Consider the following 18,580-nt stretch of genomic DNA (forward strand, 5'->3'; position numbering starts at 1 on the left):
CATGAATCTATGTGCAGTATTCCCCTAGCGCTGGAGTTCTCCCATTCTCCTTGATGGATCAACTTGGTCTTGGCTTGCTGGCTGTTTGTGCTGATCTTCTGGGGGAGGGGCCTGTTGCTGTGGTTTCCAAATGTCTTTGCCGGAGGCGGAATTGCCCCGCCCTTGTCGGTCCGGGCTAAGGAAGCTGCTCCGGTTTGTTCTCAGGAGCTTTTGTTCCCTGCAAGCTCTCGGTACAGCCTTGGAGGACCAGGGCAGAAATGGTGGCCTCCCAATCTCCACCCGGAGGAGCTGAGAACTCGGGGCCCCGCTCCTCAGTGCGTCCCCAGAGAAAAGCAGTCACTCCCGTGTCCCCGGTCTCCGGCCGCACTCCGTGTTCACCCGGCCTGTGACTGAGCGTTTCTATCTCTGGCACCCGACCCCGTGCGGAGTCTCCAAACCCAGCAGATCCCTGCAGTGCGTTCCTGCACCGCTCCTCCCCGGGAAGGAAGGGGAGTCTCCCTGGATCTGCCGCCTGCTGGGTCCCTGCTGGAGGAGCCGTGCCCCGACTGGGCCGCAGATCACAGTTTATGGCAACCCCGAGCTGAGAGCCTGCGACTCTGCTCCGTCTCTGCAGCCGGCTTCCCCGCTCCAATACCTGGGAGCTCTGGCGCACTCAGGCACCCCCGGTCTCTCTGTGACCCCAAGGGTCCTGAGACCACACTGTCCCGGGAGGATTCCACCCCCCGCTTAGCCACTGCAGCGACGTCCCTCCGCCGAGCCAACTTCTAAAAGGTCCGATTTTGTGCTCCACGGCTCTAGCACTTGCCAGAAGCGGCTGGCGGAGGCCCCTCCCCCGCTGTCTATCCTCCCGAATATCCCCTCGGATTCACTTCTCCGCACGCCCTACCTTCCAGTAAGTGGTCGCTTCTCTGTTCAGAGAGTTGTTGCTACTCTCCTGTTCGATCTCCTGTTGAGTTCGTAGGTGTTCAGAATGGTTTGATCCCTATTCAGCTGAATTCCTGAGACCAGACGAAATCTAGGTCTCCTACTCCTCCGCCATCTTGCTCCGCCCCCCAAAATGAATTCATATATTAAAAGGATCATGCACCAGGACACCTGGGTGGCTCAGTCAGCTGGGCATTTGCCTTTGGCTTGGGTCATGATCTCAGGGTCCTGGGATGGAGCCCCACATCAGGCTCCCTGCTCAGTGGGGAGTCTGCTTCTCCCTCTGCCCCTCCCTTCACTCATGCTCTCTCTCTCTCTCTTAAATAAATAATAAAATAAAATCTTTTTTAAAAATCTTTTTTAAAAAAGGATCATGAATCACATCAAGTAGTATTTATTCTGGACAAATTAATCAATATGATATAGTACATTATCAAAATGAAAGATAAAAACCATATGATCATCTCAATAGATGTAGAAAAAACATGTAACAAAATCCAACATTCATTAATGATAAAAACTCTCAAGAAAGTGGGTATAAAGGGACTATATCTCAACATAATAAGGACCATATATGACAACTCCACAGCTAACATCATACTCAGTGGTGAAAAGGTGAAATCATTTCCTCTAAGACCAGGAACAAGGCAAGGATGCCCATTTTTGCCACTTTTATTTAACATAGTACTAGAAGTTCTGGCCACAGTAATCAGATAAGAAAAAAAAATAAAAGCTATACAAATTGATAAGGAAAATTAAAACCATCTCTATTTGCAGATGACATGATACTATATATAGAAAACCCTAAAGACTCTACAAAAAAAAAACCTATTAGAAGTAATTTAAAAATTCAGTAAAGTTGCAGGATACAAAATTAATATACAGAAATCTATTACATTTCTATATATTAACAATGAATTATCAGAAAAAATAATTTAAGAAAATCTCATAATTGCATCAAGAAGAAAAAAAAACACATAGCAATAAATTTTACAAAGGTGAAAGATTTGTCCTCTGAAAACTATAAGATATTGATGAAAGAAATTGAAGACAACACAAATAAATGGAAAGATATGCCATAGACTGGAAGAATTAATATTGTTAAAATGTCCATACTACCCAAAGCAATCTACAGATTCAATGCAATCCCTATCAAAATACCAACATTTTTCACAGAACTAGAACAAAAAATCCTAAAATTTGTATAAATGTACAAATGACCTCAAAAAGTCAACACAATCTTGAAAAAGAAAAACAAAGCTGGAGGTATCACAATCCCAGATTTCAAACTGTACTGCAAAATATCAAAACAGTATTATGGAACACTACATCAAAAAACAAAATAGACACATAGATCAGCGGAAAAGAAGAGACAGCCCAGAAATAAAACCATTCATATATGGTCAATTAATGTATGACAAAAGAGGCAAGAATGTACAATGGATAAGACACAGTGTCTTCAATATATGGTTAAGAGAACTGGACAGCTGCATGCAATAGAATGAAACTGGATCGTTTTCTTACACTGAATACAAAAATAAACTCAAAATGGATTAGAGACCTAAATATAGGACCTGAAACCATAAAACACCTAAAAGAAAACAGGCAATAAACTCTTGGATATCAGTCTTAGCAATATTTTTTGGATCTGTTTCCTCAGGCAAAAGCAACAAAAGGAAAAATAAACAATTGGAACTACATCAAACTAAAAAGCTTTTGCACAGTAAAGGAAACCATCAAAAAAAAAATGAAAAGGCAACCTACAGAATAGGAGAAATATATTTGCAAATGATATATTCAGTAAGGAGTTAATATCCAAAATATATAAAGAACTTATACAACTCAACACCGAAAAATAATGATTATTATTATAATAATCCAATTTTAAAATGGGCAGAAGACCTAATAGACTTTTCTCCAAAAAAGACATACAGATGGCAAACAGACACATGAAAATATCCTCAACATCACTAAACACCAGAGAACTGCAAATCAAACTCATAATAAGCTACCATTTCACACTTGTCAGAGTGGCTAGTATCAAAAAAGATAAGAAATAACAAGTGCTGACAAGGATGTACAGAAAAAGGAACCCTCATGCCCTCTTAATGGAAATGTAAATTGTTGTGGTCACTTTGGAAAACAGTACCAAGTTTCCTCAAAAAATTCAAAATAGAAATACCACATAATCCAGCAATTCCACCTTTGGGTATTTCCCTGAAGAAAACAAAAACACTAATTTAAAAGGATATATTCACCTCTATGCTCATTGCAGCATTATTTATAACAGCCAAGATATGAAAGCAACCCAAGTTTCCATCAACAGATGAATAAAGATGTGTATATACCCACACGTGCACACGCACACACACTTTACTCAGCCAGAGAGGAAAGCAGGATCTTGCCATCTGCAACACCATGGATGAACCTCGAGGATATCAGGCTAACTGAAATAAGTCAGCCTAAGAAAGACAAATACCATATGATTTCACTTATATGTGGAATCTTAACAACAAAACAATAAACAAAACAAAATAGTAAAAGACTTGTATATCCAGAAACTAAATGGTGGTTGCCAGAGAGGATAGGGGTGGAAGGATGGGCAAAATAGGTGATGGGAATTAAGAGATTCCAGCTTCCAGGTATAAAATGAATAAATCACAGTGATGTAAAGTACAGCATAGGGAATATAGTCAATAATATTGCAATAACTTTGTAAGGTGACAGATGGTAACTACTCTTGTGGTGAGCATTTCATAATGTATATAAATTTGGAATCACTTTGTTGTACACCTGAAACTACTTTACATTGTATGTCAACTATACTTCAGGTTTAAAAATAATAATATTAAGGAGGGCACGTGTTGTAATGAACACTGGGTGTTATATGCAAACAATGAATCATGGAACACTACATCAAAAACTAATGATGTACTGTATGGTGACTAACATAACATAATAAAAAATTAAACAAAAATAAATAAAATAAAATTAACAATAATAAGGTGAGGAGAAAGAATTGTGTTGCATACACTGAAGAGGTAAGAATTGTCAAATTCAAAAATATAAATATGCTTAATATGCTTACAAAAATAAAAAATGAAGGAATAACAGACGATCAAACTTGACCATATAGTTTTAATAAAGGATTGAATGGAATTTCTGAAAATGAAACTAATAATGTTGAAATTTAAAACTCAATGGACAGTTAAATAGCAGAATAGGCTTCACTGAAAGAAAATTAGCCGGCTGGAAGGCAGAACTAGCAAAATTACACAGAGTTCACACCTGAAAGAAACAGAAATTCAAAATAAGAAAAGCACTAAAAGTGGAAATTGATACATTAAGTAAAAAGATAAGGAAAAACATTGCTCTGGAATAGTAGTAATGTGAAGAGCCCTGCAGAACTGTTTCCCAGTGAAACAACCATAATTGATGAAAACATTACCAAGTCTTAATTTTTTTAAATAATAATCATTTTGAAGTCTCTGGAAATTTCCCCTAAGGGCATAGAGCAACTGACGGAATATTTGCTCAAGAAAATTTACTAAATCTCACTGAGAATTGCCATAACCTGTGGAACTGAAGCTACAACCGTCTCCCTCCCCCACCCTGCCTCAACTTGATGGAAGCTCCACTCCAAAGGGTGTGGCCATGGAGATGGGGTTCCCTATCACTTCATTTCCAATCACTGGATATGATATCATATCAAAGAATATGGTACACTGGGAGGGGCAGAAAAACCAGCCTATCTCACCCCGTCCAACCCTTAGTTGCAGAGGCTAAATTCCTGGTGAGTGTGGCTGAGAGTTCAAGAGCTCCCTTCCTCCACTTATCCCCTATTCACAAGGTAAAGACCCTAACTTCAGAGTGGGAGGGTTAGAATACTGGGGCCTGACCACCCTCCCTGCAGCTAACTCATAGGATGGAGGTTTCCTGCTGGGAAAGGTAAGCCAAGAAGACCAGACACTAAGGTTCTCACCCAACCTCCAGAATAGTGACTCAGAGATTATGCCCAGAAGGAGAGAGGAGCCACAAGGACAGAAAGCTTCACATCAATTCCCAAAGGAAGTGACTGGATGTGAAACAAGCACCAAGTCTAAAGGTGCTCTAGAAAACAATGGAGATTTTGGGTACAAGTAACTAAGAGCAATTTGGTAGCACTCTGCAATCAATAAGCTAAACCATAGGCCAGCTAAGTTACCAGACAGAGCTTGGAAAGAGATCACCAAAGAGAATGTGCTCAACCACTGTCATCCTAGGGTGATTGCACGTGCCCAAGGCTGAACCCTGTGAGGAACAGCACCAAAGGCTTCACACTGAAGGAGAAATAGACTTCCAGATAGACTAAAAGAGTCTAGCTGAATTACTAAACAAATAAACAAATAACAATAACAAAACAAACTCCAGAGAGCTAGAAGGGTATCAGTGTTGAAGGTTGCTACAATTACCTAATGCCCAGTTTTCAACAACAAAAATATAATGTGCAAAGAAAACAGGAAAGTGTGGTCCCTACATGGGGGCAAAATTAAGAAGCAGGAACTGGCTAAGACAGGGCCCAGATACCAAATATAACAGACAAATACTTCCAAGCAGCTATTATAAATGTGTTTAAAGAACTGAAGAAACTCATGCTTTAAAAATGAAGGAAGATATGGTGACAGTGCTCATCAAATAGAGAATATGAATAGACATAGAGATTTTTTAAAAAGAACCAAATAGTAATTCTAGAGTAGGAAAAATACACAAACCAAAATGAGAAATTACTACAGTGGCTCAAGTGTAGATGGGAACTGTCAGAAGAAAGAATGAGTGAACTTACAAAATGACAGGAATTATGCAACCCAAAGAGCAGAAAAGAAAAAAAATGAAGAGAGCCTTCGAGAAATGTGGAACACCATCAAGCACACCAACATGTGTTTAACAGGTGTACCTGAAGGAAAGGGAAGAGATGAAGGAGAAGAAAAAATATCCAAAGAAACAACGGCTAAAAACTTCTCTGATGAAAAACATTAATCTCAAGAGGCTCAATAACTCCATAGGATAAATACAAAGAGAGTCACACCAAAACTCATCATATTAAACATGCTGAGAGAAAAACTTTAAAGCAGCGAGAGCAAAATGACTCATCATATACAAGGGCATCTCAGTAAGACTGAAGGCAGACTTCACATTGGAAAGAGTGGAGGCCAGAAGCACTGGAACAATATATTCAAGGTGCTGAAAGAAAGGGGGGAAAAATGAGCCACTAAGGCTATTATATCCAGCAAAATTATCTTTCAAAACTGCAGGTGAAATAAAGACATTTCCAGATCAGCAAAAACATATGTTGCTAGCAAAGTCACTTGCAGGAAATACAAAAGGAAGTTCTTCAAGATAAAAGCAAGTGACTACAGACAGTCATTTCGATACAAACACAAACTTAAATAAATAAACAGACAAACAAGGAGCCTCAGTAAAAACCCAATCAGCTTCAGCAGAGTGACCTTTAAGGCTACTATGCAAGAAGAAAAGAATGAGGGATTGAAAGCAGCGTGTACTGAAAGGTATGAGGAAGAAGATGATGATGGTGGTGGTGATGACAGTGCTTCACGAGCTACTGACACAGGTCACTTCACAAAGCGCTGGTGGTCAGGCACAGACCTTGGACCTTCACAGCGCCTCCAGCATTCCATCTATCTGCAGGATCACCAGACCAATCCCAGCTTTAGATTAACCAAACCATTTTCTCCCCAGAGCTGCCAACGCAGGAAAGTATTATCAAAGTCAGTAACGTTATACTTCTATTATTTGTAACAGTGGGTCTCAAATTTTCATGCCTCGGAACCACCCAGAGGGCTTTTTAAACTCAAATTGCCATGCCCCACCCCAGGAGATTATAGTTGGGTAGATCTGGGGTAGACCCAAGAATGTGCATCTATAACAGTTCCCAGGTGATGCTGATGCTACTGGTCAGGAACCACGCTTGGAAACCCACTGGTTGACAACAGGGACAGCTGTCATCCTTTCCTGACAGTCTATTGTCAGCCACTGTGCTGAATGATTTTCACAAAGGCTCTCACTTAATGCAGCCCTTACATAAACTTTGAGGTACATAATATTTTCCCCATTAAGAGGTGATGTCCTTAGAGACAGAAACACACTGTGTCAGAAGTAGTGCAAGGAGCGCCTGGGTGGCTCAGTCAGTTAAGTGTCTGACTCTTGGTTTCAGCTCAGGTCGTGATCTCGGGGTTGTGAAATCGAGCCCTGCTCAGGGCAAAGTCCTCCTTCTCCCTCCCCCTCTCTCCTTCCTCCCCACTCCCAGCTCGCTGGTGCATGCATGCTCTCCCTCTCTCTCTAAAACAAACAAATAAAATCTTTAAAAAAATTTTTTTTTAAAAAGTCGTGCAAGCCTTGGCCAGAAGTCCCATGACTGTGTGTCAGCCACACATCAAGCAAGGGAGCTGCATGCCTGCTTTCTCCAGTCTCCCAAGTACGTATTTGCCATGGCAGTCATCAGCAAATATTTAGCGATGGAAACTAGTCAAATAATTAATGCAAGAATAAAATACAAGGGACACATTAAAATAGAAGACTGCAGAAAAGTTGAAACTGAGAAGACAGAAGAAACTCATTAGGCAAATACTAACAGAAAGAAAACTGGCACAGAAGTACTAATATCAGACTGGAAGCAGTAGTGCAGATGAGAGACATTCCAGAATGATCAAAGGTGCCAACCAAATGGAAAGTACAATATTCCTAAACTTGCAGCACATAATAACATGGCCTCAAGACACAAAAAGTAAAAATTGATGGTACTGAAGAATAGACAAATCCATAATCATAGAGAGAGATTTTAACTTATCTCACTAACTGGTAGAACAAGCAGCACCCCCCCAAAAAAAGTATTGACTTAGAAGACACTACACAATAAACAAACTTGACCTGACTCTCAATAACTGCGACATAGGCATTGTTTCCAATTGCACATAGAGCATTTATAAAAACAAACCATACAGGGGCACAAAGTGGGACTCAATCCCAACAAAGTTCAAAGGACTGAAATCAAATGGGGTACATCTACTGTGAAAGTAAGCTAGAAAAAAATCATTTAAAAATAAATAGAAAGGGGCGCCTGGGTGGCTCAGTCATTGAGCGTCTGCCTTCAGCTCAGGTCATGCATGATACCAGTGTCCTGAGATCGAGCCCCCCATCGGGCTCTCTGCTTAGCAGGAAGCCTGCTTCTCCCTCTACCACTCCCCCTGCTTGTGTTCCCTCTCTCGCTGTGTCTCTCTCTGTCAAATAAATAAATAAAATCTTTAAAAAACAATAATAATAAAATAAGTAAATAAATAGAAAATGTCCATATGTTTAGAAATTAAGTAATACACTTTTAAATAACACATGAGTCAATGAGTTAGTTCAGATTGCCAAATTGCTCTTCTAAGCATTTGTACTAACCTCAACAAATCATGTGTAAGAACTTCCATTTGCCTACATCCCTGTCAATACTTTGTATTAACTGCTTATTTCTGCAAATCAGATGGGATGAATGCATTTCTTGAGAGTTTATTTGCATTACCCGATGACTCACAAAGTCAACTACCTGTCCACATGTGTACTGGCTTCCTCTTCCAGGAGTCATCACTTCAAACCCACTGTCCATGTCTCGACTGGATTGCCAGTCTATTTCTTTTTAGCTTGTAGAAGATTTTTGTATGTTCAGAATGTACATCCTTATGTGCTATATGAATTGAAAAAAAAAAGATATCCAAAACAACACCATATGTTTGAAAATTTTAAAACATCTTCTAAATGACTCATGGAAAAAGGAAGTAATAAACCAGTGCAAGAAGACATCACCATGGACCTAACAAATCACTTCACATTGAATAGTAATGAAAATACTGCATAGCAATTCCTGCAGCATGCAGGCAAAGTGACACTTACGAGAAAGCTTATGCCTTGAATGTTTAGGAGAGTATTAGCTAAGCATCCTACTTAGGAATTTGAGAGCAAAGGATAAATTCCAAAAAAAAAAATGGAAGGAGATAATAAAAATGAAAGAATAAGTTAATAAAATAAGAATAAATGGACTAGATACAGTCAGTAATGCCAAAGTACTTACCCATACACTTTTAAATGGTTGAGATTATTTTTAAAAAGGAGATCGCATATCTCAAATATGTACATCTTATTTTATGACAGTTATATTTTGGTAATGCTGTTTTTTAAAAAAGGACGGGGTGGGTGCCTGGGTGGCTCAGAGGGTTAAGCGTCTGACTCTTGATTTCGACTCAGGTCATGATCTCAGGGTCATGAGATCCAGCCCCACGTTGGGCTCTGCACCAGGCATGCGGCCTCCTTGAGACTCTCTCTCTGTCTCCCTCTGCCCTTCCCTCCCCCCATTAAAAAAAAAAAAGGGACAGGATTGACCCTTATAAAAACATGGAAAGATTTAGACAGTGTGTTGTGAATGTGGAAAAAGGCAAATTGCAGAATAGTATAATCTCGTTTTTGTTGCTCAAAAAGGGGAGTCGGAGAGAAGGCGGGTTGAAAGTTGTCTTTTCAGACAGAGGTCACCTCTGGGAAGGGGACGGGCCATGTGGTTAGGACAGAGGAGGATGTGGAGACACGAGGCTGGGTGCAAAATCAAGAAGGAGAAAGACAGCCCTGACCTCTGTCACCTCCTGCTCATTCTGCAGTGGCTCTGTCTTCCATCTTGGAAAGTGCAGTGATTTGTGCAAGGCCCCAGATGGCTCCATTCATCAGTGAAGTGGTGGTCCTCACTCATCTTATGGTCCCAGTAGCTTCTGTCCTTCCTTCTGGGGCAGATGCCTATAACTGGAGCAGCTGCTAGCCCAGTTGGACCAGGGCATTTGCAAAGTGACCTCACCTCTGGCTTCCCCATGCTTCCCTAGAATGCCCTTGGCCCCATGTTGATGGGCAGCACAGAATGTGCGGGATCAAGAGCTGTTCTTGAAATGGGGTGAAGGACAACTTGTTAACAGCAAAGGGGCCCTGATCAGCTTTTCTGCTAAGTTTCTTAAAACATCTAAGATCCCACAAACCAAAGAATTTGGGTTTTGTTCCTGCAGGGACACCCTCGGGTGGAAAAGCTGCTCATTTCCTCTCTCCCTGGCAGCTTGCCGGCTCCAGGAGACACATTTGTGGCTTCATCAGAACAACTCCAAGGGACTTTCCTAGCAAATGAGAAAGCACTTGAACTGTTTCTCCCAGAGTCTTCTGCCCCCAAAGCTCTTCGATCCCATATCCTGAAAGACTCCAGGTGTGGAATGTCATCTCGCCCACCCATAGCATGGGCGACCTATAGCACCAACACTATGTACAGACTTGGATAAGACTTTAGAGGCCAGGTGTGGAAGCACATCCAGACATGAGTGAGGATAAAACGACACCCTGCAGGGGACAAGTCAGCCATAGAGTCACAAACACTCAAGTTGCTGACCCAAATCCTGCCCACAGGCACCACAGAGCAGTAGGGAGGGCAAAATCACACATGAAGGCTGATACAGGGGAGAAGAGGGGTGTCTTTGAAAGGTATGCAGAGAGGGCTATACGGTTCAGATAGAGGAAAAATTCTTCCTTCTAAGGGAATCAAGGGACATTTTGCAGGGAAGCTGAGCCTTGAATGGCAGTTGAATTGGCACATGGGAATAGAAGGGAACGGGAAGCATAGATGGAGGGAACAGTGTGTGCAAAGGCTTAGAGGAGGGTATGCATTAGGTGTATGTATAGGTTATTGAGCGCTGTGTAACAAGTTTGCCCCAACATTAATGGCTTAAAACATCACACATGTAATATGTCACACAGTTTCTGAGAGGCAGGAATAGCGAGTGGCTTAGTTGGGTATTCCGTTTCTGGAGTTTCGTTGTTAATAGTGATATACCAGTGGACATTATGGGCTTAGTTTTGACCAATGTACCATGGTAGCTTAAGATATTAACATTAGAGATAACTGAGTGGGGGGTAGAGATACTCTCTGAACTATCTTTGCAATTCTTCCATAATCTAAAATTGTTCCAAAATAAAAGTTGTTCATGTACACACGTGTGAAAAAAGGGAAAAATAGGATGAGATATATGAAATAACTATTTTTAAAACTTGACCATCAAGCAGCAAAGACGCAGTGGCTGAGATAGGAAAGAAGCTTGGTGCCAGGGGAGCGCGGCGCAGCCGCAGTGCAGGGGAGCCTGCGGACCAAAGCTCAGTGAGGACAGAGCAGTGCGGAGGCCAGGGGAGATCTGCAGAGTCCCCAGTCCTCAGCTGAGAGAGGCTAGGTAAATGTGTGTGGGAAAACTACCCAAAACCAGGCGGAGAGGGTGTTGCAGGCGCTCATGCAGGGCCGGGAGCCGTGCGTGCTCCCACTAGCCACCCTGGCAACCTCATAATTCACAGGGCACTGGACAGAGTGCTCAGAAGAACCTGGCCTCATTCACAGGGCGCCCTAGCCCGAGAGTAAAGGCACTCTTGTTCCCTCTAACAATGTTTGAAAGTGAAACCCAAATGTATCAAACTCTCTCTGAATAACTGAATTGTATCCGGAGGAAAACCTCAAAAGCATTTACAGAAATACAAAAATATCTAGCACTCAATAAGGTAAAACTGGCAACCTACGACACCCGATCAAGAATTACCAAGCATGTAAAGAAGCAGGAAAACAGACCCATACGGGTATCAAAAAATATGAAATATTGAGTGATAAGTCTGGGGGTGGAAGGAAAAGTGGCAATGACCCAGACTCCGCTCCTGGTATCCTTGAGGAAACACACGAGGCATGTTCCTTGAGGCATCATGATAGAATTCAGGACAATCAGTGAGTCATCTTCAGGGGGAAGGATTAACTGAACGTCTTTAATGCACAAAGCAAGGCCAGATGCACAGGAAGTACCACGGGTAGGGCCTGAAGAACACTGTGTCAAGAGCGAAGGTGAGAAATGGAAGAGGGGGAGCATACTTCCACACATGCACAGTAGAAACAGCCTTGCACACCCCACAAGTTTTCACCAGAGTGGAAGTGCGTGGGGAGGTGGGGCTGGGGCCAGTGAAGGGGGAGGCAGAGCAGGTGGAGGTCAAGGACCACCAATGACAAAAAGCTGTGAACTTGGGAGTAGAATGAACTTGGCTGTGAGGTCTCCACACCCCACAAAAGCCCTTCTTCTGGCACAAGGTCATCACTGATCTGTCCACGCAGTCCTCTCCTCCTCCCTCCCTGCTCCACTGTTGGAAGAGAACCTACAGAGAGACATTGACAGGTGAGATTATGAGTGTCCTTCTGTCATAATAGCTGAATTTTAAATAACTCAGAATTATCGACACAAAACAAACATGGGACTGTCTGTGCCTGTAGCAGGAGATAAAGACAGCTTTCATCCTGCCTGCACTCAAGCTGTCCCTGCTCCAGGAGAAGCATCCACAGTCCTGTTTCCTGCAGAGACTCGGGGCTCCCCATTTCCTGCCCAGCACCTGCTCTTCCCAGCTGCACTTCCTTCATGCAACAAGCTCACCTCCTGTGTGCAAGGCGCCCTTCCAGACCCCGCGGTAGGAAATAATTCAAGATCTGGTCTTGGCCTCCCAGTATACGCAGCCTGGTTAGCTCAGGGCCTGGAAGAGCTAAGGAGGGATCCAGCCATTGAAGCCACTGGGGAAGGCCCCCACTGGCCCACTCATCCATGTCGATGGTCCTTGAGCCATTGACTGGACTTGATGCTGATTCAGTGAGGAACAGGATGACACATACCTTAGGACAGGTAACATTTGCCCTGCACTTTGGATGATTTGGATGACTCTGGATGACTCTGTAGCTTGAACCACAATCTGTGATAAGTCAGCTGATCTTCAAGGGTCACCTGGCCTTGGCAGATTAGCACCAGCTGGGAGCTGCCCCCGCCCTGGACATCATGGGCACAGCAGCCTCATCCCAGAGACGCAGTTTGAGCTCAAGTAGCTTCCACAGGCACCCTGCCTGGTGACCTCTCACTGAGTCTCTCTACCTGAGGCATCACCCCTTCCCAGGGCCTGGGCTAGTCCCATCCAGAGCAGGAGGAAGGAAGATGAGCGGCCTCTGCCCACCAGTCAGGAGTCAGAGGGGCAGACTTGGAAGGGGCAGTTCTAGCAAGCCCAAAACTCAGTGACTTCAAGCCGTGGTGTAATTGCTCAGGATTCTGCAAGCTGAGCTGGGCAGTATCGGGTTTGGCCAGCAAACCTTGAGGCTGCAAATGAAAAGATCACTCCCGACCCCTTAGAAGGAGAGAGGAGAGGGCCTGGGGACCAGACGCCCTAGTGGTGACAGGTCCCAAGCCAGACTGTCTCCACCTGTATTGTGAATGTTATCCACACAACAGGGAGGAAGAAAAACAAGAAGGAATGCGAAGCTGTAATAATCAAGACAGGGACATACGGAGTATCATGGGACTAGAACAGGCTGTGCTTGTGACGGGCATGCAGACAGGGGGTATGTGGAGAGTGTGACCGCCAAAGATAAACGTTTCTCCTAAGTCAAGCATTTACTCCCTGGATGATCGCATGAGCCGCAAGGAGGATCAGGCTATTTTCAGCCCCAAAACTCCAAAGGAGGCCCAGTTATCCAGACACTCGTTCTTTGTTTTTCGACTAGTCTCATCCGGGGAGGCATGTGTTTATAAAATCTTATCTAGCCAGGCACTCTGAATTCCTAAGGAGCAGACCTGCTGGGCCTCAGTGGTCACTTGTGTGGCCACCCTCAGCTGAAGGACCAGCTGGGAACCGGACTCTGCTAGATGTTGAAACAGCTGGACCTCCTTCCTCCGCCGGTCTCAGGGCTCCCCCAGCACAAAAGCAGAGTCAGCCAGGCCTCCGTGCTTAGACCTGGAACTGGCAGTGTCATTTCCTTGGCAGTTTATTGGTTAAAGCAAGTCACAGGGCGGGGGACTACACGGGCCACGTATCCCAGCAGGCTTGGTTCATCGGGGACCCCAATGTTGCAGACTACCACAGAGCATGTCCCCAAATTTGCAGCACTCCCCTTCCCCTCCTCTCCATGAAGGCAGCCCATCCAACCCAGGCTCCCTCCTGGTCCCCCTCCAACATCTCCACTCTCCTTTGGAGAAGTTCTGTCCTCAACCTCAGGCCACTCGGGGGTGCTAATGCCCCACCTAGATCTCACCAGCCCTGTTCTCCCAGGACATAGTGGCTGTGGCCAGACTGGGCCTCTGGAATGGCTTTGTTCATCTCTGTCCATAGTGAGTCTCTTCTCCGCTGCACCCTCCTGGCTCCACCAACACCCACTGCCCCCCAGTGTCCCTCACAGAGGACGAGCTGCTGATCTCACTGGCCAGGCCTTTGCTAGGCCTCATTTACTAGAGGACAGGACCACCGGACTTTCAAAATCAACACCCTTGCCGGGCCTTGAGCTTTCCTGCTGCTGCCTGCCCATCCCATTCTCTCTGTCACCCCCACCCAGCAGGCCTGGCTGAGCAAACTGGTCCCAAGATTCACACTTGGCTCCAGAGGGAAGGTCAGCTTGGGCCGTCAGCGGAAGCGATGCCTGCAGCTCCTCGTCCTGCAGACAGGCCCACACGCAGCTGGGAGCACGGCGTGCCTTTGTCTGCAGATGTGCCTGCAGAAGTCTTGCCGGGGGAGAGGCACTGGATTCTAACACTAGCTCATGCGACAGACATCTCACAGCTGATGTTTGAAAAATATTTTTCTGAAACAAGTTTTTTTTGAGTTATAATTCACATTACATGAAATCCACCCCCTGCAGGGCATCAAGGCTGTCTGAGGTCCAGCAGAGGCAGCTCCTCTTGAAAGGGGGACAACTCCGTGTTACTGGAGGTGAGTGCCTAGGCCTAGGCCCCGGTGTGGCCTGGGGAGCCCTGTGGGAGGGGGGCAGGGTGGTGCCTTGGGCTCCTTTTGTCTGGTAGTGCCCCCTGGGGAGTTGGTGACCAGCCCCAGTCACACAGACCAGAAGGAGGGACATCCTGCCTGGTGACCTGGCCACCCCTCCCAGCAGAGGGCACCGCTCCTTCCAGCCCAGGGACTGCAGAACAGCCTTTCTCCTCCATCCCTCCTCACTCCCTCTGCCCTCATTCCTGCTCCAGGAGAGCACAGAAGCCTTCACTGAGGCTCCCAAAGTTTTGCCCTTGGCTTTTGCAAAGGACCTCCCTGTGAAAATCTAGCTTGAGAACTGTGTTACCTTTTGCTTTCTTGAATAAAGGGCTTGGGTGAAGACTTTACTGGCTGACGTTTGCTTGTTAGAGTTCTAAATGTTTTATTTTTCATCCCATAGAATCGATTTATGCATTAGCTGGGGGCCTGGCAAGGAGAAAAAGAAAATGCCTGATATCTGGCCAAAAGTTCCCCTAGAACACCCCCGAACACCATCTCAATAGCCCCACCGCAGGGCTGCCCCCAAAGGTCCCACAGAGAACGAAGCAAGTTCCAGGTCTCATTTACAAGGTAATCCGAGGTCTCAACTGCTGCTCCTGCATTGGGCACCACCCCCACCTCCCAGTGTTCCTAGTGTTCTCCTCATTGCCCTCACACTGGCTCCTGCCTTCCTGTTCTGACACAGCTGGCCCTCTCTAGCTCTCCACGCTCCAAAATGCCCTCTCAAGGGCACTCTGAGCAGCGTCATTCAGGCTAGGATGTAATGACTGCCCAGCTTCCTGACTCCCATATATATTTGCCTTCTAAAAGGGGACTACTCTGGCCCAGGCTTACCACACAAGCTTGTTTCTCCTCACTTCCAAGCCAGAAAATAAATTTAAAAGGGAATAAACCTGTTTCCACAAAAAGAATTGGAAGCAGACCATCAGTAAGCAGGCACGAGATTTCAATCAATTTCTGGGAGACAGAAAGCAGATGGAAATGCGTTGGTAGATGCAACAGAGGGTGGGGAGCTGCATCCCAAAATACAGGCGGATGGGGGTGAGCATGCCTGGAAGGACCCAGAGAGGCCTGGGCCCAACCATGTGGTGTGTGTGGGGGGGTCAATCTGAGAGGAGGAACCAGTCACACCCACAGGTGGGGGCGGGGGGGGTCTGGCTCCCTGCCCCTTAACCAGGAAGACCCATAAGGAACAGCTCCTATCAGGCCAGAACACATTGTGTTTTCTTTCCTTGGACGGAGAAGCCCCTGGGATAACAGAAAGCAGAGGGAAGCTCTTCCAAGTTGAGGTGACCACTCTCACCTCCTTTGCCTTGTCCTCTCTTCCTTGGGACCAATGACCAGCCAAAGAGGTTACACTATGAAGAAAGTAGCACTGACATCCAGAAACAGTCCCCCCTGACTGGGGCCGTGGGGCTGGGGCTGCAGTCATCCGAGGCCACCCGCCACCACTGGGGCTCAGGAGGGACAGTCCAGCCCCGCCCAGCTGCTTCCTCAGGTCACGTGCCCAGGCCATGAGAGATACCATGGGCGTCACAGAGCCCCTCAAACATGGCTGTAGTACTACAGTGTGACATGAACGAATAAAGCCAAGTGACAACAGAGTACTTTACAAGGACCAGAAACTTTCACCCCATCAGCTTCTTCCCCCACCACCACGGACACACACACACCCCTGGGGCCTGAAGATGCCTGTGACAATAGCAATCCCTTACATGGCACACCAACCTGTCCCACAAGGTCTGCATCGCCACATAAATTCAATCCTCATTCCGGCTCCATGCAATAATGACCACCACTCTCCTCTTACAGAAAGGGAGACCTAAGCACAAAGCTGGGAGGTGGGGGAGCCTGGACTTGAACCCAAACAGTCTGCCTCCAGAGGCTGTCCTCACCCCTTGCTCTGCTGCCTCTCAAGAGCACATTGTTCACTATTGAATGTCCATGTTTTATACTAACATACAGTAAAAGTCATTGTTTTGGATTACAGTTCCATGAGTTTGGGCAACTGTACGCAGTCATGGAACCACCTCAACAGTCAAGACTCAGAATAGTCCCATCACCTAAAAAACTCCCTCATGCAGCCATTTTGGGGTCAGCCCCAACCCCAGCCCCCACCCCTGGAAGCCACTGATTAGCTAGCTCTCTCTGTTTCACCATCAATACATTTTTAAGGACAAGCATGTTGGTGGCCGGGATTTTACCCCTTCCCACAGCCATTAGCCCTGGAGTCTGGGAGGTAACTTGAATAGAGACAGAGAACATGTGAGTGACAAAACCTTAGAATAGTTTTGGGCACATGACCACACAACAGAGTCAAACAAGGTGCTAGCCAAGCCCTGACTGAATAGAAAAACTACACAAAGATTCACTACGCCCCAGAGCATATGATTCCCCACATCTTCTTCCTTCCTTCCTGTCAAACGTGAACAGTGGTATCCACATGCAGAATGAAGTGGGACCCTTACCTCACACAGCTATAGAAATTAACTCAAAATGGATTCTGGACCCAAATGCAAAGCCTAAAGCTACAAAATCCTTAGAAGAAACATAAGGAGAAATCTTCATCACATGGATTTCATGATAATTTCTTAGATATGACATCAAAAACACAAGCAACACTAAGAATAACAAATAGCTAGGTTGGACTTAATAAAAAATAAAAGCTTTTGTGCATCAAAGGGCCCAATCAACAAAATAAAAGGGCAACTCACAGAATGGGAGAAATATTTGCAAATTACATGCCTGATAAGAGATTAATATCCAAAATATATAAAGAACTCCTATAACTCAACAAGAAAAAATTTTTTTTAAGATTTTACTTATCCATTTTAGAGAGAGAGCACGGGAGAGAGCATGAGTGGAGGAGGAGCAGAGGGAGAGGAAGAGAGAGAGAATCTCAAGCAGACTTTGCACTGAGCACTGAGCCAGAGGCGGGGCTGGATCTCAGGACTCTGAGATCTATGACCTGAGCCGAGATCAAGAGTTAGATGCTCAACCTACTAAGCCACCCAGGTGCCCCAGGGAAAAAAAAAATTAATGAACAAAGGACTTGAATAGACATTGTTCTAAAGAAATTACACAGAGTCAATAAACAGAAAAGATGAAACGATGCTCAACAATGCTATCATTAGAGAAATGGAAATCAAAGCCACAATGTGATATCACTTCATACCCATTGGGATGTCTATTATTAAATAATTAATTTAAAGAAACAGAAAATAACAAGTGTCAGTGAGAACATGGGGAAACTGAGACATTTGTGCATTGCTGGTGGGATTATAAGATGGTGCAGCTGCTGTGGAAAACAGTCTGGCAGTTCCTCAAAAGATCAAAAATATGTAATCCAGGAATTCCACTTGTAAATGCATATGGGTTCCATGTAATCCAGGAATTCCACTTGTAAGTGTATGTTTCCATATTTACATGCAATGTAATATTATTAAGCCACAAAAAGGAACAAGGTTCTGATCCATCTTACAACATGTATGTACCTCAAAAACACTATGCTAAGTGAAATAAACCAGACACAAAGGGACTAATATCTTATAGACTCCACTTATTCCATGGATCTGGAGGAGGCAGGTTTGTAGAGATAGAAAGTAGAGGACAAGTTGCCAGGAGCTGGGGGAGGAGAGTGGAGAGTCACTGCTGAGTGGTTACAGAGTTTCTGTTTGGGATGATGAAAGAATTGTAGGAATGGTGTAGAACTGTGAATGTGATTAATGCTGAATTGTACACTTAAAATGGTTAAAATGGCAAATTTTTAAAAAATATGTATTTATTT

The sequence above is a fragment of the Callorhinus ursinus genome, unplaced genomic scaffold (genome assembly GCF_003265705.2).
Source record: "Callorhinus ursinus isolate GAN/ISIS: 27379988/994484 unplaced genomic scaffold, GSC_fseal_2.0 scaffold111, whole genome shotgun sequence".
Classification (NCBI taxonomy): Eukaryota; Metazoa; Chordata; class Mammalia; order Carnivora; family Otariidae; genus Callorhinus; species Callorhinus ursinus.